The 19,917-nt window shown below is 44.2% G+C and overlaps 1 pseudogene across 1 annotated transcript; it reads right to left on the bottom strand.

Annotated features, from left to right (window-relative positions):
• Positions 1-1,462: 1,462 nt before the first annotated feature.
• On the bottom strand, positions 1,463-18,091 carry LOC311506653 (disintegrin and metalloproteinase domain-containing protein 11-like; annotated as a pseudogene). The gene is made up of 25 exons (XR_014699895.1): positions 17,878-18,091; positions 16,993-17,177; positions 13,070-13,146; positions 12,647-12,713; positions 11,008-11,090; positions 10,803-10,866; positions 10,645-10,705; positions 10,177-10,358; positions 9,007-9,078; positions 8,683-8,849; positions 8,508-8,592; positions 7,862-7,952; positions 7,293-7,344; positions 6,753-6,852; positions 6,488-6,559; positions 6,267-6,359; positions 5,879-5,959; positions 5,748-5,798; positions 5,603-5,666; positions 5,412-5,517; positions 4,900-5,019; positions 4,630-4,798; positions 4,370-4,481; positions 2,178-2,195; positions 1,463-1,917 (listed from the first exon to the last, which is right to left on the bottom strand). The product of XR_014699895.1 is annotated as a disintegrin and metalloproteinase domain-containing protein 11-like (transcript).
• Between the last annotated feature and the right edge of the window lie 1,826 nt (positions 18,092-19,917).

Genomic DNA, 19,917 nt, shown 5'->3' with positions numbered 1-19,917 from the left:
GGAGAGAGGCAGCGAGATGTGAGAGTAGGAGGTGTGGTTTCATATTTTAGTATTTTATTTCCCCTTCATTTTAATCCATCTACAAGCTTTGAGTCAGTAATTCCAAAAGATAGTGTCTAAAAATATGGGTTAAGATGCATCTCATTTTCTTATTTTTTTTCCCCTCGATTGTATTTGATACCAACTCAGTACACATTGTAGTTATAACAATAGTGCATCTGCCGTAGTGCAAAGCTCGAACTGACCTCATACGGTATCAGACAAGCTGCTTCCTGGACCCCAAACCAAATCTCTTTAATCTCATTTACAACAGAGGGAGGGGGCATTACAAAGTTCCCGGGCTGAGGCCTTCACTCAGGGCTATCAACAAATGTACAAAAAGAGTCATGACATTTCAGTGAAAAGAGATGACGGGTTGGCTAGCTTAGCTGATTCGCCACGATCGAGGGTGCATGGACGAGGGAAGATTGGCAGATGCAGGTCGTGTCAGGAGACAGAGCTGTACGTTTGCGGCAACAGATAGAATTTAAACATAGCTTTAAATAAATCTTCATACATTGCATTTCACATTCAGTATATCTTGCACATATTTACAAACGGGTGTGCATACAGTTGGCTAGTGCTCATTTTCTGAAGATACATGACATAAAAACGGTTCTTTATTAATGTGCTGCTTTTATGGTGCCATGGCTGCAGCGCACGACAGGTTGTAGAAAGAGCTGATCTTCTAAGAGGTAAAAACCCGCCTATCGACCTGTGATAGGAGGAGTGTTAAGGTGTACATGGACACAACTGCCCCTAACATCCATGTAAACACACAAACATAATTCCTTTCTTTAAAAATGTCTTGCACGCATACATTCACTCTGGAGCAGACACACAACAGAGTACACCTCCTAAGCGTACAAACTTGGGGCCTGAAAGTGGTGAGCACGCACAGACAGATATTGTGGAATGTATGTTGGTCAGTCGGTCGCTGAAAACACTAAGTTACGGTCTCTGCTGCTTCATAGTGTGTTTAAAATGATCCCAAAACCATAACACCTAACTTCCTTTTTTTTTTTAATACCTGAAAACTTGTGAGAGTGGGGGTGGGGGTGGGGGTGGGCAGGTAAGACGCCTTAAGTTAAGAACAACCTTCTACGATCATCAGTTCTTCCTCAGTCTCTCTTTGGAAAACATGTGGACAAAAACCCAATGTAAAATTCCAGTTCCAGCTGTCTGAAAGTTACCAAATGTAGATTAAAACTGGTTACTGTCCACTTTGAGATGCACCAATCAAGGCCTGGCCTTGGAGGAACTGTGCCTCAGATCCTTCTTCTTTAAGAAAAAAGGAAACTGTTGAGTTCCTGTTCCAGTCTGTTGGATGGTTCAGTCTGTGTGCTAGTCCAGCATTTACCGGTGGACTTGAGGGGTGGCTACTTTCGTTTGTGTGCAGACAGGCAGGAGTTGGAAAGACATGTCACATATCAGCACATCGGTCCACCACCTTTGATATGTTCTTTATGAGACTGTCCGAGACACGAGAAGAGGGACACAGACACCGAAGCACACATTCATAGAGCCACTGGACTGGAGGAAGACCCTGGCGCCTCCCGCAGCTGTGGCCTGGACACAATCCTCTGTGGCATGCTGGCAGCAGCCACATGGGTATGATTTGGCTGGTATGGCGAGAGGGATCTCCACAGGATTGAGGTGGACGGAGCCCTGCTGGAGGACGGACGAAAGGAGCAGACGGGAGCGTGGAGGAAACGATAATCGGAAGAGGTTTGGAGAGATTTTGGGACTGTAGTGGAAGACTTTTTTTTTTTTTGTTCCCCTCTTCTTCAATGTGGAAACGACACAGTGCGAGGAGGAAGACAGAAGTGGACAGGACACAGAGACGGAAAGACAAACAGATCTTATCCTCCACCAGATCTGAAAGAGAATTCAAAATGGAGTGATTACTAACAGGATGAAAAACTGCTGCAGAAAGATAAATCCATGGGGTTATGCAGGTGACAGGAGATAAACTGGATTGGATGGTGGAATGGGTTGAGTTGCAAGAAGGAGTGAGAAACTCCATGAGCTTTGTGGTGAAGAGATAAGGGATGATCTAAAGATGGTGGATGAAGGGATTCTGAGGTATTTTTGGGAGATCTGTAGATAGATATGATCATGGCACTGCAAGGTTATACCTTCCTCTTCGAATGTTCCTGCATCCCATGAAGCATGCCAGGAGAGAAAACAAAATATCAACACATATTAAAGACAGCAACAACATTTAAAAAAAAAATAATAATAAAAAAATAATCAGATCATCTTGTTTTTGAGCTTGCACAAAATAAAGTGTATTAAGTAAATTAAATCTGTGTCGCTATTCAACAGTTCATATTAGATGAAGCACAGTTTAATATGAAATGTGGACATGATTCAATATTTCAGTCAGTTTCTTTCATGTTGGACTGGCTATACGTAATCAGCCATAACTGTGCAATATTTCAGGACCAAAATAAACACATGACTCAGTCAGTCAATCCATTATTCATCTACCAGTCTTTTCCTCATTTGTTCTTGTCAGATTGCAGTGATGGCGTCACATGCAGCAGGTCTACAGAAGTCATGGCGCTCTCTGCCTCTTAGAGTCTTGCCAGGGCTCCGACAACTATCACCTCTAAGATTGCAGTCTAGGAACAAAAACCTTTCTGCTTACAGCTCATGCACACATGCACAGACACTTACCTCTGGCCCTAAAAGGACTCAATGCGTGCCAAATTGTTTTGTTCATTCAAATATGCTTTTCATCAGCCAGAAATCTTCCAGGATTGTAACTGTGAATAAGGCAGGAGCAGTCCTTTTAGGCCAGACCATAAGGAGTGAACAATAGCGAGCATGCAAAGGTGGAACAGTGCAGAGGAAGCACTTAAGCGAGGGCGTTAGGGGTTAGGATGCTGCCTATCGCGAGATAAAGGGATGCACCAAAGGTACAAAAATAGAGCAAAATGAGAGCTTAAGTTAACCCGCTGTAACAAAAAAAAAAAAAATGATGTTTTTTATTTCTACAGGGAGACTGAATATATAGGTCAGGGAAAACTGCAAGTAGGGGGGGACTTCCAAGATGTGGCACCAGTGAAGTAAGTCAGGTCAGATCTAGTTAACTTGAGAGTAGTGCTGCAAGAGGTTCCTGGCAGAAAAAATATCCTGGTCCTGCCCTGTCGTTTCTACAGACTGCTGGGCTAGTGAGGGGAGATAGGGGCAGAAAAGATGCAGGATGGAGCTGATTAAAGTTTGAAAGGAAAACGAGTGTGGTGTTTTCAACGAATTTGAAAGCAGATCAACAGCAGCACGTCTCAGACTCTCCATCCCCCCTCCCCCGGGTTTGGGCAATGAGTTGCGAATGGGCGTCTGTTTCGGAGGGGTGGGAGTGGGAGGGGCGGGAGGGGTCCTTTAGGTAGAAGCAGACAGGTACACAAAGGCATGCCAGAACTCTTACTTAAATCCCCATCCTGTTCCCCCTAGGACTATAGCTGCCAGGAGAATAGCACCTGCGATGGACCCTATTATGATATTGGTGCCACTGGGACCTGCGCAGAGGAAGGAGGGGGGAGGAAGGGTGCGGAAGGAGGAGGAGGAGGAAGAGGAAGGGCAGAAATAAAACAACACCACTAAAAAACACACGTCAGAGGACAGCATCAACACTGTACATCAACAACATCAACTAGAGAGAGAGAGGAAGAGAGAACGAGAGAGAGAGGGGGTAGATGGTAAGATACCTGCAGACAGAGAAAGAGAGATGAAGGGGAAAGAGGAGGAAACCATCACATGGGGTGGAGATGGGACAACAGGCGGGTGAGCGAGGGAGGTCAGGGGAGACAACAGCTACATAGAAAACAAAGGAGAGAGTGTTTTATTACTTTGTTCTCATTCCCCCTCTCCTGCTCTTTCAGCTGGTCACCCTCTTGCTCAGGGTGGCTTTTATGGCCCTACATGGCTCAATTGCTCTTTGTCCCTGTCAGACTGCAAGAAAGTAAGGGAGAGACTTGAAAAATGGCACTGCCTGCAACACGTACTGTACACAGCCACCACGCTCACCAACACACTGTATACACACATATGCTTGAATGGATTAATGTGTCTCAACACACACCCACGCTCTTCCAACATTTAAACCAAGACTCAGCAGGAAGGATAACGCCGCGTGCTCTGAATATCGACACAAACTTTCTCGCGGGATTCAGGTGAACTAGCCGTCATTGTGTTTGGGGAGAAGGCATCGCTACTGGCGTCAGTACATAAAGAAGCTACACAGTGACGATGGGTGGAGACTATGAGGGGGATATGACGGGCAGACAGAAAGAGAGACGTGGACAGTGCGAGAGCTGCTATGGACCTTTCTTCTCTGGGCCTGTCGGGACTGTAGGCTCGGGGATGGGATCAAAGACGCTGCAGTCCTTCCCTGTGTAGTCCCTGTCGCAGATACACTTCACCTCATTACTGCAGGTCTGTAAAAGAGAGTGGAAGAGGAAAAAGTCTAGAATATCTGCTGATTTGAATTCAAAACTGTGGCTCCGTGTAGCCTGATATTAACCCAGATGCCGTCTTTTCTCCTGAAATCTGCATTCTGTGAGTAAATTGAGTTTTTTTTTTTACCCCATGATCAGAACAAATCCGTCCAGAGTTAGATCCTGGACACGTGCTGAGGTTGAACGCCGCCACAGGGAGGCAGCGTCTCTCCAAACACATCATGTTGGGACCGCAGGGAGTGCCATCCTCCACGTAGCCCAGGTCTGAGCCGTCCTCCAGCAGAGCATGGCCACCTCTGAGCAGAGCATCCAGGCACGTCAGACGGGCGGGAGAGGAGGGCTACGGTTACAACCCTGGCAACAACCTTGATGCCCTCTTAAATGTGCCGGAGCTTACCTGCAGTCCAGGTATTTGTTCTGGTGGTAGAGGGTGAAGCTGGTCACCTCACCCTGCAGGTCTCCAAACTTTGGCTTCAAGGTCACATTGGCACAGAACAGGAAACCACACAGAACATCCCTGACCCAAGCAAGCAGGAGAAAACGCTGCATATCAGACTTGTTTTTTTGCATTTTTGAGCTGTACACATCCCAGACCATATTTTGGTGAGGTATTAAATAAAAGATTTTTGACACAGCAAAGGCAAACATAAGACTTTGTGTTCCTCTTTTCTTTAAAATCATCTATGCGACAGCTAACAGGTATGCAAAGATACAGTTGTTTTATGTGTTTTAATAATTCATGGATGATAGTAAAATCTGATTGATGAGAAATGTAAAATAGGCAGCCCTAATCTTAATTCTTAACCCAACAGTAAACCCTAGATGTGGTGCTTCTACTAATTTAAGCAGAGTAAATTGAACATTCTTTACAAGAACACCAGTAAAAGGAATCAGCAATGTGCAGCTTACGGCTTGTTGCACTGCAGCCACCCTTGGCCTTCAGGACCTGGGCCACAGTTCCCCTTCTCAGTCCCCTCAGCGTTGAGCTTCTCATAACAAAACCTGTCTGCTGAATCTGGGAGGGCAAGAAGACATATTCTAAATCGAGCAGGAGTACTTATGGAAGAGATAGTCATACTGTATATGTAGTTTATACATACTATAGCCCCAGAGTCCCCTGCACTGTCCATCACGAGTCCTGCACCGGCCAGCATAACATCGGCCCTGAGAAGATGAAGCAGGACTCATCAAGTGTGCCACGGGGCGAGCTCCAGATTGGGAAAAATGGCACAGAGCAGACCTTACCTGAGTATTATCACACATGTAGCCATCCAGCTTGTGGACATTATGAGGGCACTGCAAAAGAAGAATGTGCTGAACACTTACATGAATGTAAGACAGTGTTTTTTCCCACTATTACATACAGAAAGAGCTACCTGGCTGGAGTCCCCTGTGCAGGTTTCTGGGATATCACAGTCATTGACAGCTTCTCGACACACCACGCCTCTCTGGTCATACTACAACACGGACGCAAACGGCGTCGGAGAAACACATATTGAACAAGTTAATCAGTTGTTATTCGGGAAATTAGCAGCCGAGAAGCCAAAAACATTTTCTTGTCCTTGTATGAGTGCATGTTATTGAACATATCTTAAATATGAGGAGGTTTGATGACATATAGTGTGGAATAAGTGGGGAACAATTGATTTTAGAATTGAAGAAATTATTTTCTTTCATATCTTTGTTATAAATAAAGAGGGTTTGAAGTTTATTTAGTTCACTTCTCTGTTGTTGTTTGTTGTAATATACAGTAGGTCAGCTCACCTTGCAGCCACTGCAACAGAGTCCATTACTGCACATTGCATCATGGGTAAGGGTGCACTTTTTACAGCAGGCTCCTCCACTACGAGCGCACTCCTGCAGCCACACGCAGGGAGACAAATATTCAACCATGCTACACCGTCTGGGGCTCATACGTGGACATAATGTGGAGGTGCCGCCCATCTGCAGCGAGTTAAAGAGCCGAGGTCCAGCTGGCTACTCACCACCTGGGATCCACAATCACATTCTTCCCCTGCCTCCACAAAGCCATTCCCACACTCTGGGGGGTCCAACAGCTGAGAGAAACAAGAAGCAGCAGCATAAACACATACCGTTTAGAAAGACAGAGCAAGAAGACATGTAACTATAAATGTTTGCTTTGAAGTAAGGAGTTATGTGAAGAGAGGTGTTAAATACACTACTCCTAAGTAAATATGTATTCTGATGAAGCAAAAGTAATGATGGCCACATCTCCATGATGCATCTCACCTTATTGGGCTTGTTGAAGAGGCAGCTTCCACCCCCCTGGAGCAAAAACTGGATGTACTCATCAACACTGCAGCGAGAAAACTTTCTGGGCAGATAGAATCTGCAAGAACACACATGAAGATCAAGACATTATGTGACAAATAAAAAAAACACCACTCTTTTTTTGCCAGTAAAGAACGCCAGATCCACTGTGGGTGTCTGTGCCATCACTTTGCAATCTGACAGAAATGTTACCATCTGTAGTAAGATATTACTCAAAAGAAATATCTGAAATCTGCATTGTTCCATCTGGCAATGAGAGCAAAATCCAAATCACTCATGTAGTAAATACATTTAATTGGCCATTCGCATTACTTACACGGTGGTCGGCACGCTAGTGTTTCTACAAATTTGCTCAAAGCATCAAGAGCAAGCTGTGATTATCACCCGCTTGGCTAAATGAGAACCGAGTCAAAGTCAGAGCATCTCTCCGTAACAGGTGTTTAATTGTTTAACTGAGTGAAATGAACGGGAGAAAATTGCTGCTAAGAGGGATTTTACCCAGTGTCTTCCATGATGCAGCCCACCCAGGCATCTGGGCACCTGCAGTCTCCTGTGAAGAAGAGCAGACGGAAGAGGAGCACAGATGAGAAGGGTAAAGATGATATCCATAAACCAGGGATGAAATGATGTGGTGATCAGCATATGTAACCAAATCTGTGACAATTCAGATTCTGCAGCAAAGTATGAGAAACCTTTACTGATGTGTGGGTCCTACTGAGAGAGTGTTAACTGATCTTTTCTCCTGGCATTGAATAATGGACCTGATGGTTCTTCGGCATTAATCAAAGGGCCCATTGTTCTGTGGCAGCGATCCTTTAACCACCGCCCCCTTCCTTCTTGGATGCAGGTGACTAATCACCTAATGGAAAAGTCTAATTACAGAAGAGAGCTGCTGGACAGGGACATCAACTCCCAATACTCTCTCTTCCCCCACTAACACCTCCACCCCCACCACTAGGTTCTCATGCACTGATCCTGCCCACACTGATCTTCCTTTCTCCTGCTTCGATTTTATTCAGCCCTCGGTTTATACATCCGTGCATTGTGGAACCTTCCTGCCGTCTTACCTGCAGAGTTACGTGCATTGTTCCACCTCATTCCAATGTTTTGGCCAAGGCTCTGGCACAAAGTGATGGCCATGGCAGCGGCACTCCCATACTGAAAGAAATTCACATGGATCCATGCATTACTGTGAGACAGGGTCAGTCGTTTGACAGAATCCTTCAGGCAGGGTAAGTTGCTCCGCATCTGTATATATTTTCATCTGTATGAATCTGAATCTGTAGGTGGAGCAAGCACACACTTTTGTCAAGACTGAAAACAAAGGGAAACAGTTAGCCAGGCTCTTACGAAAAGCCGCCTACCAGCATATCCACAGCTCAAAAATAAATAAATGATATCTCATTAGCTGAATCAAGTAAAACACTCCAACAGGGATTATCTGATGGATTACTTCTTGATCGGGAGAGGGAAGAGCCAGGTTAGCTGTTAGCCATTACTTCTTGACGAGCCAGGTTAGCTTGTTGATCAAGACTTTTGAACTCTAAATTTAACAAATTAAATTTTCTTGAAATAACAGTTGTAACTAAATGTAACTCAACTTTGGTTTAAATGATCAGTTTGACTAATCAAGAGTCAGTCATTTATCATTTGTAGTTTAAATGAATCCCTGTCGGCGTAACGTCAAATGTAACCTTTTCCCATTGTCCTCACCTCATTAATTCCTCCTCCTTTTGTTGGAGAGCACACTCCTCCCGTGTAGGCCGTCCCACTGCGGCTACTATGAAATGTACGCCCTCTGGGGTGCACAGGAAAGCCCGATTAGAAATGATCTGTTCTCACTGTGTTCTTTTGTCTACTTTCTTTTCTTTTCTTTTTTTTTCCTTACGAGAACAGGTGGACGACATCACTCTGCTCCTTGATGGTGTCCTTCCTGTACTTCATGAAGTTCTGCAGTGTTATCAATGGATCTTCCACTACTGGCATCTTATTTTTAGAGGTCCAGGTCTCCATGGCAACCAGCACGATCCTCGTGTTCAGCTGTTCTTGATAGATCTGGGAACCACAAAATGCTCATCAGTGTACTGCCTTGTTGGTGTGATGTGAGGTACTGACTGCTATCACACACACACAAACACACACGCACATTTGACAGGTGGTGTTGCAGTGCTTGGCAGCAGGAGGACTGTATTCCTACAAACAAAGCACTCACCGTATCTGCTGTGTTGACCACAGCTTTGGCAAAGTTCTTGGTTTGGCTTCTAGAGCCGTGCAGCTGTACAAACTGTAGAGAGGCAAAGATGCACAGATGGGTGAAGAGATGGACTGCATTTGCTCTTTTCATATACAAATACACACAAATAGGTACTCTCTGATCAGTACAAGCATTTATATTTACTGACAAGAGTGATAAATTTAAAAGAATGTTTCACTGAATTTATTCCTATTTCTACAGACATTTCTTGAATCAGCATTGTCCACGACATTAGCCAGTGTTTCAGCTTAGTTACACTGGGGCTACTTAATGGAAACACAATTACAATAATGTATTTGACTATGCTACTATAAACTAATAACTGACAATTCACTTGTCATATAACAGTCAGGTAGAGAAACTGCTAATAGCTACTGAGCCGCCTTTTTATTTTATGGGGTAAAAGTTCTATTGGGTTAGTGTAGAAGTCACAAACGACTCATAAACCTCAACCAACAGCACTCAGATGTTTAATATGAATAAAGAGATAAACAGTCATTAACTTTAACGGCACATTTCCCGACTGGCTTAAGTCTGAACTGCATCAGACTGAGCTTTACGACATCAGAACAATTGAGATCACATTTCTCCCCCATAGTCAAACTGTCTGCGTATTAAAACAGTAGTTTAACAACAGGACTGTAACCAGCACTCCGCTGAGCTCTTGGATTGAAAGTTTTACTATTTGACCATTGGGTGCAGTCAGGAATACCTATAACCACACCCGAATGTGAGGACCTCAAGGACCTGTGGCTCTCTTACCCAGTAAGATGAGATATTAAATCACTCAACATGAACGACAACATGGAGAGATATTTCATTGTATGAAGTCTTAATTAAACTGTCGGTTGCAGCAAAAAAGATTTTATGTTTGTGTACACCTAACATCTAAATAAAATCGAATTTAATGAATTTATGATGATATTATTATTTGACTTTTTATTAGGGGCAATAAAGGAAGGTTTATTCTTTAAACCTGCTTTTTCCCAGCCCCATGCACGGGCCCCATGGACAGGAGAAAGTATAGGCATGAAACTAAATCCTGGCCGGCTATGAGTCAAACTACAGACACTGCGATTACTTGGTAAATACCAATCCAATGGGATATCTAGCATCCCTCTGACTCACCATCTCATTGTCGTTGACCACCATCAACTCAATGTATTTGGTCTCAGTTTGGACAGAGGGCTTGCGCACAAATCGCTTGGATCGTCTCAGCCCCCCAGACACCTGCTGCTCCCTTGTTTGGTCCGGTCTGAAGTCATCGCCGCCACCTCCTCTGCTTTCCCACTCACTGTCCTCTGTACAGTCTGGACACACAGAGAAGCAGAGCTGTAGACAGCCAGAGAGATAGTACTTCTTATTCCCACTTCTACCAGTAGGAGAGAAGGCCATATCGTGTGTTGAAGGTTTATTTTAAATTTGACTCCAAACTGCAAAGGATATCTGATCATATTTATCTAAATGCATATAAATTATATTTAGAGTTTATATATATATATATATATATTTAAATGTTTTAAAGATAAAAAAACAAGATTTAGGAGGAAGGGTTTTCTGATGTCTCAAGACCAGGATATAAATGTGCTTATGTACCTGGACAGTCAGGAGAAAGTCTGATATCAGGCATCCTGTGGATTAAGTGAGCACCATCATCCTTAAGCAGATAAAAAAAGAAACAAAAAAACAGATGACATCAGGACCTGAAAATAACAACAAAACTGGCATCCAGACTTCACCAAACTATTGTTTACCTGATTGCTCGCATTGTGAACGGGCTCAATCCCATAAGAGAAGAAGCCATCAGAAAACATGCCACTGAGGAGCAACAAAAAGACAAAGGGAGTGAGATACAGAGGAAAAAGAGACAGAAGAAACATTAAGTTTTTGTGTATAAAGAATGCACAGGTATCGGGTATTTGATGTTACAGTACATAAAAGATTTACTATCAGGCTCACCACAGGCCATGGCAGGTGGAGACCGCTGCCCAGGACTCTGGCAGACCTCTTAACCTTCCCTGGTAGTAACAGTGCTCCCCTCCCTGTGGGAACAATAAACCACTGTTTCATAAAATAACCACCACTGATACTCTCCAGGCTTTACAGGCATGCTTTTATCCTTCATTAACTATCGCGATAGCTCTGCACTGAAGAAAAACCGCTGCACACACCACTCTCCTCCCCCTCTGGCACAGTTTGTGGCCTACTTGTGTCCTACGGTTTACTCCGCTCTGCTGACAATAGTAGAGGTACACCCTGCTCAAGGATCTCTTCAATAAATTGACACTCATGTTGTCTGCACACTTGGAAAATTTGACCATAGAATAACTTTACAGCACGCGGACTGCAACTGAAGGAAATAACTCTTTTTATCCTGTCAACAACCTTGACTAACACAACAGCTCACGCTCACACTGCTTTAGAAGGTTATAGCTGTGGAGAAGAGCCAACAGGAAAGGTGAAAAAAGTGAGAAAACACTGGTTCACCTGGATCAAACTGAGCCCAGCGGGCTGCCTCAGCCTTACAGCAAACAACGCCTTTGCGCTCTGACTGAAAATAAAAAAGCGTTTTGATGCCAGAGATCGGTTTGGTGACACTTGCCCTGAATGCATGTCTGCCATGTCCAGCAGCGGTAGCATCGTCACGTGAGGCCTCCATCCAGCTGAGTGACAATCTGGCCTGACTACAGGTCTCCATTCCCAACTCTGCAAGCCTTCTCTCCTTCACACCCCTCTGTGCACAAACTAACGGCCTCTGAACACACATACGCCCCCAAAAATGATCCCCGCCCCCAATGTCAAAGCTTATCTTACTGTTGTATTAAGAGACATTTTACTCTTCATCTCCCCTCCTCCTCTTTCTCTTCCCTCTTGGTCTTCTTTCATTCTCTTTGCTGCCAAGAACTTAATGACACTGCGGAACTAACTGGTTGCCATGGAAACAGGCTTGTGATTGGTCAGGACGACTAAAGGAGAGTTTGGAACGATTGTGGGTGGGGACATGTAGTGCTGGCTGGCTGGGTGGGTGGGTGCTCAGGGGGCAGTGAGTGGCACATTTGTGCAGGAAAAAAACATTAGCCGTCCCTCCTGGCTAGCAGAATGCAGTCACATTCCTCTGGTCTGTTCTGACAAGCACACATCACATTAGATGTCAAGGATTTTATCCATGTCCCTGTTCTCGTGACAATTCTCTGACCCTGCAGGTATTCACTCCCATCAATAAAACACAACAATCACAAATTATCTGTAAAAGAAAAAAAATAACAAAAAATGTGTTTTGTTTCTAAAATGAAACTTTAATTAAACAGATATGTGTCAGAGGACCTTAAAACATGTGCATGACACATGAATCATGCCACATTATGAGCTCTGGATCAGTTGAGGATTGCATTTGACAAGCAAAACTAAATTCACTAATTCACTGGCAACAGCAGCGGTGTAAAATATGACAAAGTCTCACTTTCCACAGCCAAAGAACGGAATGCTATACTGTCTGTCACCCTGGTCGGCCCATTAATATGCTGATTTCTATGGTCCGGATGATAAACTCAGTCACTTAAATCAATACACATCCTATAACTCACGCAAAAAGTCTTACCACAGACTCCAAGGGTACGTCGTCCTGGTTAAAGTGCCGTTCCACATACTCTGAAGACAGAAGGTGACTGAGGAGAGAGGAGGGAGAATAAATATCTGTGCCAGCATCATCTGTATTTAACAAAACAAAGGCATATTTTATAACGCTTGCTGTCCCCTAACATGTATTTCACATAGTATAACTGAGCACATTAACATGAGGCGTTAATAAAATCAGAGTCTGTGTGTGTGCGCCACATTTGTATTCCCCATCTCGTCATGTAACATAATAGAGGGGCTAAGTGCATTTGCTTAAGTGTGGGGAAATGCTAATTTGAACAGCTGCAGTAAATTAAGAGCACCACTGATACAAACGTGGACAAATAAAAAAAAAAAAAGAAGAAGAAAAAAAAAACGGCAACAGGTTTTGGAGGGTAATACTAACTGGTTTAGCTCCAGGTCTAGAGTGAATGTGCGTCCAAAGGCTTCCACTTGGAAACAGCTCTGGGCCAAGTGGATAGGCTGGGAAAGAAAACAGTTAGAGAGACAGATTGGACAGGTGATAAATTAAAGTGTAAGAGAACAATTGTGGCTGAGCGTGTCACTCAGTAATAGCCACAGAGCAATTTTGAAAAAGTCCCATGAATAATTCAGCAGAATCAATAGCGTGTTGGCCCTAAAAGCGTCTCAGCAGCTGAAATATTATGACTGATACAGTTCGTATTGATCAACGTTGGCTGCCGGCATTCAGAGAGGCGAGACTGCGGAGAGCTACGGCTGTTTAAGAGCTAAGCTGAAGTTTTGTGATAGGGATGGATAGCGAGGGGCATGACAGAAGGAAGAGAGGAGGAGGTGGAGAAAACTTTGCTGGTATCGTCCATATTCGGACATGCTGTGCCAATGTCCCTAATGGACAGCTGCCAGAGCTGGGGAGGTGAGGAGACAGCAGGGCCAGGAGAGAGAGAGGGAGAGATTTACTGCAGACTAAACAGTGTGTCTCTTCAGCAGCTTTGACTGTGCCAGCGTGGCTTTGATCTCAGTCTGGAGGAACCAGGCTGCAGTGAATCACCGGGCTTTTACGATAAAATGCATCACTATCCATGCTCCAGTGAGCACAGACAACAGATTTCTTACTACTGTCTTGGAGAGGCTGGAGCGCGGTGCTCATGGGCGCTCTATCTCCGTCACTGTACAGTAACACTGTTCCACTGCTTTATATTCACTGAATCTACTTCTAACGGTGGTTGACAAAACTATTTAAACACAAAGTCCGCTTATCACACAGTCGTCCTTGGCAGCTGGAGTTTCCACAGTTGAAGGCAAAATTATTTTTTGCACCAAGCAAAAGACTTGTCATCACTGCTGGTTGCTAAGCTGAGGCTGAAAATTCCTTCTCGACGAAACAATTGTAGCACAATGTTCTTTTATTAGCTGCTGTCTGACAGCTCCAAGCTGCAGCAGATCTTTCTGATCAGTAGACTTATGTACCAGTTCATTGGGTACACTAGTGGAAATCAATAGATTCTAATATAACAGCCCTGCACTAAATCTTCTCTTCATGAGCTAGTCAGCATTTGTTTCAAATAAATGAGAGAGCTGCTGATTCAACGGTGATTGATTTCATTCTGGAGCCTGTAGTCTGTAAGACTATTGAATTGTATTGTGTTGACACATGTTTCTATTATTTTGGCAATCCCATATTTGTCAGAGGGCTAGTCTAAATAACAGAAACACTTTAGGGTTTAATTGAATCCAGTTTAAGAGCACCACAAACTACATGCTCCAAAATGATCATCAGTTCAACATAAACTGAACATTTGAACAGTCACGAAGGGGGATTTAGTGCAAGGCTGTTATATTAGAATGTATTTATTCATCTGTTGAGTAGGCAAGCATGTGTATATGTTCTCATAAAGATAGCAATGACAAACGTGAAACGTAATATGGAAAATCGTCTCACTTTTCTACATGAACTTATCTCAATATCTCATTTATCTCTCTGACTTTTGAAACTGAGACCATTTCCTGCTCTGACTTAGTCCAATAGCATCCATATCAGATAAAGTAGTGTAGTGGAAATGTACACCGATCAGCCACAACATTATGACCACTGACAGAAGAAGTGAATAACATTAACCATATTGTGACAATCCAATATTCTGCTGGTTAACTTTTGGACATATCTGGCATACATGTGGATGTTACTTAGACATCTACCACCCACCTAGACCAGACCAGGCACCCCCACCCCATAGCAGTGACACTCCTTGATGGCAGCAGCCATCCCCAGCAGGATGCAGCCTGACACAGGCACAAATGTTAGGGAGGAATTTGTGGTGATGCCGATGAAGAAGAAGAAGTACCAGAGTCCTGTATGTCTTATGCTGAAGGAGTTTATTTAGGCTCGTACGAGGAGAACAGAAGATTCATCATCACAACATAAGTGCATGAGTCCACCTCAGTTCTAAGGGTCAAACAGTAAAACTCAGATTCTTATACTAGAAAGGTGGGCCGAGGGAGCAAACGGGAGATGTGTTAACATCCAATTGGCTATAGTACATAAACATGAAGATAAGCATTCACACCAGCTAGGAAATACAAAGTGTCCTCCAGTGACGGAGGGCGTTATCATCCAACTCTACAGCTGTGTCTAAAGACAGCCAGAGAGTGAGAATGAAGACGCCAAAGAGGGACCATGACCTTGGCATATTCCTCAGAGAGAAAATAGGGCAGATAACTGACCCCAGCAGTAATCTAACATAACCTACACAAACTATCTATAGGGAAGAGAAATTATTCTCTAACAACACACACAAAAACGGTTTAAGAACAACTCAAAAAAACATGAAGAACAGCACAAGGTGTTGACCTGGCCTCCAAATTCACTAGATCCCAAACTGATCAAGTATCTATGGGATGATCCACAGAGGCCCCTCCCCTCAACCCATAAAGACTACTAACTAACAACATTCTGTTGCCAGACACCACAGGACACCCTCAGAAGACCCATGTCCATTCTCTGATGAGTTATAACTGTTTTGGAGGCACAAGGGAGACCTAGGTGGTCATAATGTTATGACTGATCGGTACATATACACCTTTGCTTCTGTGATGCGGTCTCAGTTAAAAAAACATGATTAAGTAATCCCATAATTTGCACATCAGTGTCAAGAGGAGGTGAAATGAACATGACAGGTAAAATTAAATCAGCAAATCAGTTCTCCAAAATGCTGCTTCATCTATTTTCAACACAGCATGATGTGACAAAATAGAAAGTTCATCTCATCCCCTGCTGCTTCTAAATTTATCTGGTCCCTCACTCCAAGCATCTTACCAGTTGAAAAAAATGAAAGCATGCCCAGACAGCGAGGCAGCTGAAGCAGGGACTTGTGAAACCTACTGAAATCAGCGTCATAACTGGCATCACATTTTCATTGATATATCATTATTCTTGTTTTGTCATCATAACTATGATCTTCAAACATGGGACTCTGGTGCACAGAACCTAATGTGCTCGCCTATGACAGTAACTACATCACATCAGAGAGAGAAAATGAGAGGGGAGTGCTCAAGCCTCTTGGACCATGCAGCACTTCTTACACAGGCCTGTTTCATAATTAATGGGGACGTACTTCAACACACCACTGAATAATGAAGAAGTCGGGGACTCAGCACAGCAAGCGGATGATCGGACGTGACGACTGAATATTTAACGACGGTCTGAGGCTCGTCATGTGGAAGTTATGGCTGAACAAAGAAGCATGCAAACATCTAAAGGGCTCCCTGACTAACTGCCTGCATCGGTGTACAAAGCGGGTCAGGTGGTTTCGCTTTCAAAACTAGTTGCCAGATGTTAAGGCTTGAAACTGCTTCACTGTGGAGTGATTTTCAGTGACTAACTGGGTCAAAATCACAAGGAGCGGAGGCTGCTGTAAGACACCACCCTGCGCTGTCATCCCTGGGTAGCAGGAGGAGCATTAGCCGCAGCAGATAACTGAACGCGGCCCTGTTTTACAGACACGGGCAAAATGAGGTTCCCATCCACAGAATAACACTGGCACTGTCACACCCATGTATGTCCACACAGAAATGCTGCAAAGGCTGCATGCACAGCAATACACTCAAAACTGTGTACTGTGATTTATATTTGCACATTCAGCCTTCATCTGAATTCATATGATCCAGACAACTGTTCTCCCTGTAATATGTTTACCAATAACTGATCTTCTGATTAAAACAGACACGTTAATATATTATCTATCTGGGATACATCGTTTTTAAAAAGCATAGAGTGACATTTATCGCATTTTGTGGTAAGATTCATTAATCAGTGCAACATATTAAAATCTGTCCACAGTAATAACTCACCAAGGCGTCCCCAGTGCTATTCTTCACCCTGGTATCCAAGAAGCCATGAGCCATTTCCTCCTCTGACTTGATTTGCTGCACCAGCCGCTTTGGATAAGTGACCTCGATGTCCCCACTATCCGGCCGGCCCCTTGAGATAAACCAGCCCCACATGCCTCCATCCTGCACCGGGCTCCTGTTCACACCTGCGGGTAGCACACAACAGGGAAACTCTCAGGACAGGCCAGTGGATTTGGCAAATTAGGGCCACGGCTGATCCCGTTGAAATTAGACCTGAAAGTGTTTTGTTAAGCAGAGAGAATGGCAATATATTTTACACACTGTGGGCATTCATATCAGTGTCGTCTGTGACCTAATTTAACACACACACCAGTAAATGATGCTTATTCAGTTACTATTATAAGAAGATGACTGGATATGTTCTGTGTGTTTTTGTGAAATCAACTACATATTTGTCACTGCTTACAGGCTGTGTGTATTGACACCATTATAGGCATACACATATGGTCTGTATACATGAATTAATCATTAGTCTTGATGCAAATAAAGTGCCTCTGATTAAGAAGGTATATTATAGCCTGGTACTTTTAGGTGTTGACTGTATGAATCACCGTTTGAAAGGCTCATGGGTACGTTTGATACGGGCAGTGGAGCTGCGGTGGAAATGTGTTGATGCAGCAAATCTACCGGGGTTGTGCTGTCAGGCCAGTGGGCTGGTTGGCACCGAGATCCAGCTACAATAAAATCACAGCCCACACCCAGGTTCGAAAAGTGCTGGTCAAGGGGGAAAAAATGTGGATGCAAAGGAAAACGAAAAGGGTGCTCCCGCTCTTGATCCAGACCCCCTCTCCCTCTCTCTCTTTCGCTCGCTCCTCTCTCTCTTACCTGAGACTGCAAGCCTCTCGCCCACTGCAGCAAAGACCATGAAGCACCACACCGCCAGCATGATCTTCACATATTCCCCCGGATTACAGCATCGAGAGCCGCAGAGTGTCGCGAACCCGGCAGATGGAGAGGAGGAAAAAGACCAAAAAAACGCAGGAATGATGGCGAAGATCCAGAGTCAATCTGCTAAACATCTGATGATGCGCGTCCTCTCATCTCTCCCCCTCTCAGCTCCGGCCAGCACTGCTACGGAGAATTTGGATTTGCATATCACAATGATGAAAAATGAATCACGGGCCTGTAGCGGAGGTGATCGATACAGGCCTAGAGATTGATCACTGAGGAAATAGTGAGGAACGGGAGAGTGCGCGCCGCGGATGCATTGCTCCGCAAGGCTGCGCGGGTCCGTATGGGTGTATGGATGAGGTTGTATGCGTGTGTGTATATGCGGTATGCGGAAACGAAGGGATGGGGAAGCAAAGCGAAGTGCGTTGGGTCTGCGGCGAGGAGGACACGTGGGACCGTGGTACCCTCCCTCATCCCGATCAGCCTCCTCCTCCCGTTGCCATGCAGCTCTGCGCTGGGAGAGGATGCGACAGCACGACGGCTGAAGTCCACGGCCGAAGAAAAGCCATGAAGGCGGTCAGGGACGTTCATTCATTTTCTGAGAGTATAAGGGTATGAATGGACGAGAATGGCGGAATGCAGTGACACGAAGAGTACAGGTCTGCAGAGGATGAAGGTGTGTCCCGATATATGAGAGACACTCCAGCTGAACGCAACAACCACCCTGACAAATACAGCACAGACCCTATTTGTTAGTTTCTGTGGTAACCAAGTCAAACAGTTTGGGATATTTTTGTCATTCACATGTATCTATTAACAACTATTTTTTGCTGATACACTTATAAAAAATAAAACCAAATTTCACACAGACTCAAATAAGAAGTGACATTTGAGTTAAATATGAGCACTGTGGCTGATGTGGCCGGACTGATCAATATTGCCACATTACTTTTGTGATAAGTGGAATATATTGAAAAAAATGGGTTTCACGGAGTTGCAGAAAATCAAAATGCGACAGTGTAGTTTAAACAGTAGAAACAGTGTAGTTTTTCATGTGCAGAGGTTTTGAAGCAGATATCTAACTGTGATATCAATATTCTAGTGACAGGAAAACCTGTGTGATGTATGATTTTAATTGCATGTGTCAACAGGCCACTGAGCCAGCTTATAATCTACTGGGAATCTTAACTGGAGATCAATTGAACGTTAAAAACTGGAGACCTGCAGTCCTCCATGTGTTGCAGTCTCAGCCCTCTGACCTGCAGGGTTTGGCTTCCTTGATGCAGTTAGTCTCCTAGCAGCCGTCCTGCAACACATCCCACTAATGGAGGCACATTGTGCACTGACAGCCCCCTCTGAATATTTCATTCACCCCCCTTTGAGACTAACAGGGAATGAGAGAATGTGGAAAGGGATGGAGGGGTGAACATCAGGGGGAGTGCAGCAGCATCAAGGGCCAAATATGCACCTCCTCCAAGGCTGCTGGGATGTTGCGGTTCTCAAGATAGGCATGAGTTCAAAAAGACCTTTCTGCCGTTATCTGTATTAAAACATCCTCAAAATCTCCAGTGTCCTTTGCAACAGTTTGGCCAATGATCACACCGCGTGGATGCAGATAATTAGGGATGCAGCAGTGGTACAGCTCACCGATAAAAAGTATAAGAAGTCCATGAGCAGTCTTCAGAGATGAGCTTCACTTGGTAATAAAAGTTTAATTTCTCAAGTAATACTTTTGAAGATATCCAAGTGATACTCACAGCAGAACTTGAAAAAGAAAGGTGCTCCCTTCGATTATGGAGATCTGAGGCCTGTGCCATCTTTGCCTGGAGGTTCTTCAGAAGGGAAAGTTGGGGAACCCATGAAGAAGTCTCAACCGAGGACTCCCACATTTAAAATTCAACAGAGACAGTGTAGCTGGCTACAATTACTGCTGAATCTGAAAGACACAAATGAGGTGTAATCCTTTACAACTAA

This window comes from Chelon labrosus, assembly GCF_963514085.1.
Source record: "Chelon labrosus genome assembly, chromosome: 21".
Taxonomy (NCBI): domain Eukaryota; kingdom Metazoa; phylum Chordata; class Actinopteri; order Mugiliformes; family Mugilidae; genus Chelon; species Chelon labrosus.
Note: the sequence above shows the minus strand (reverse complement) of the source record. Positions and strands in the feature narration are given on the sequence as shown.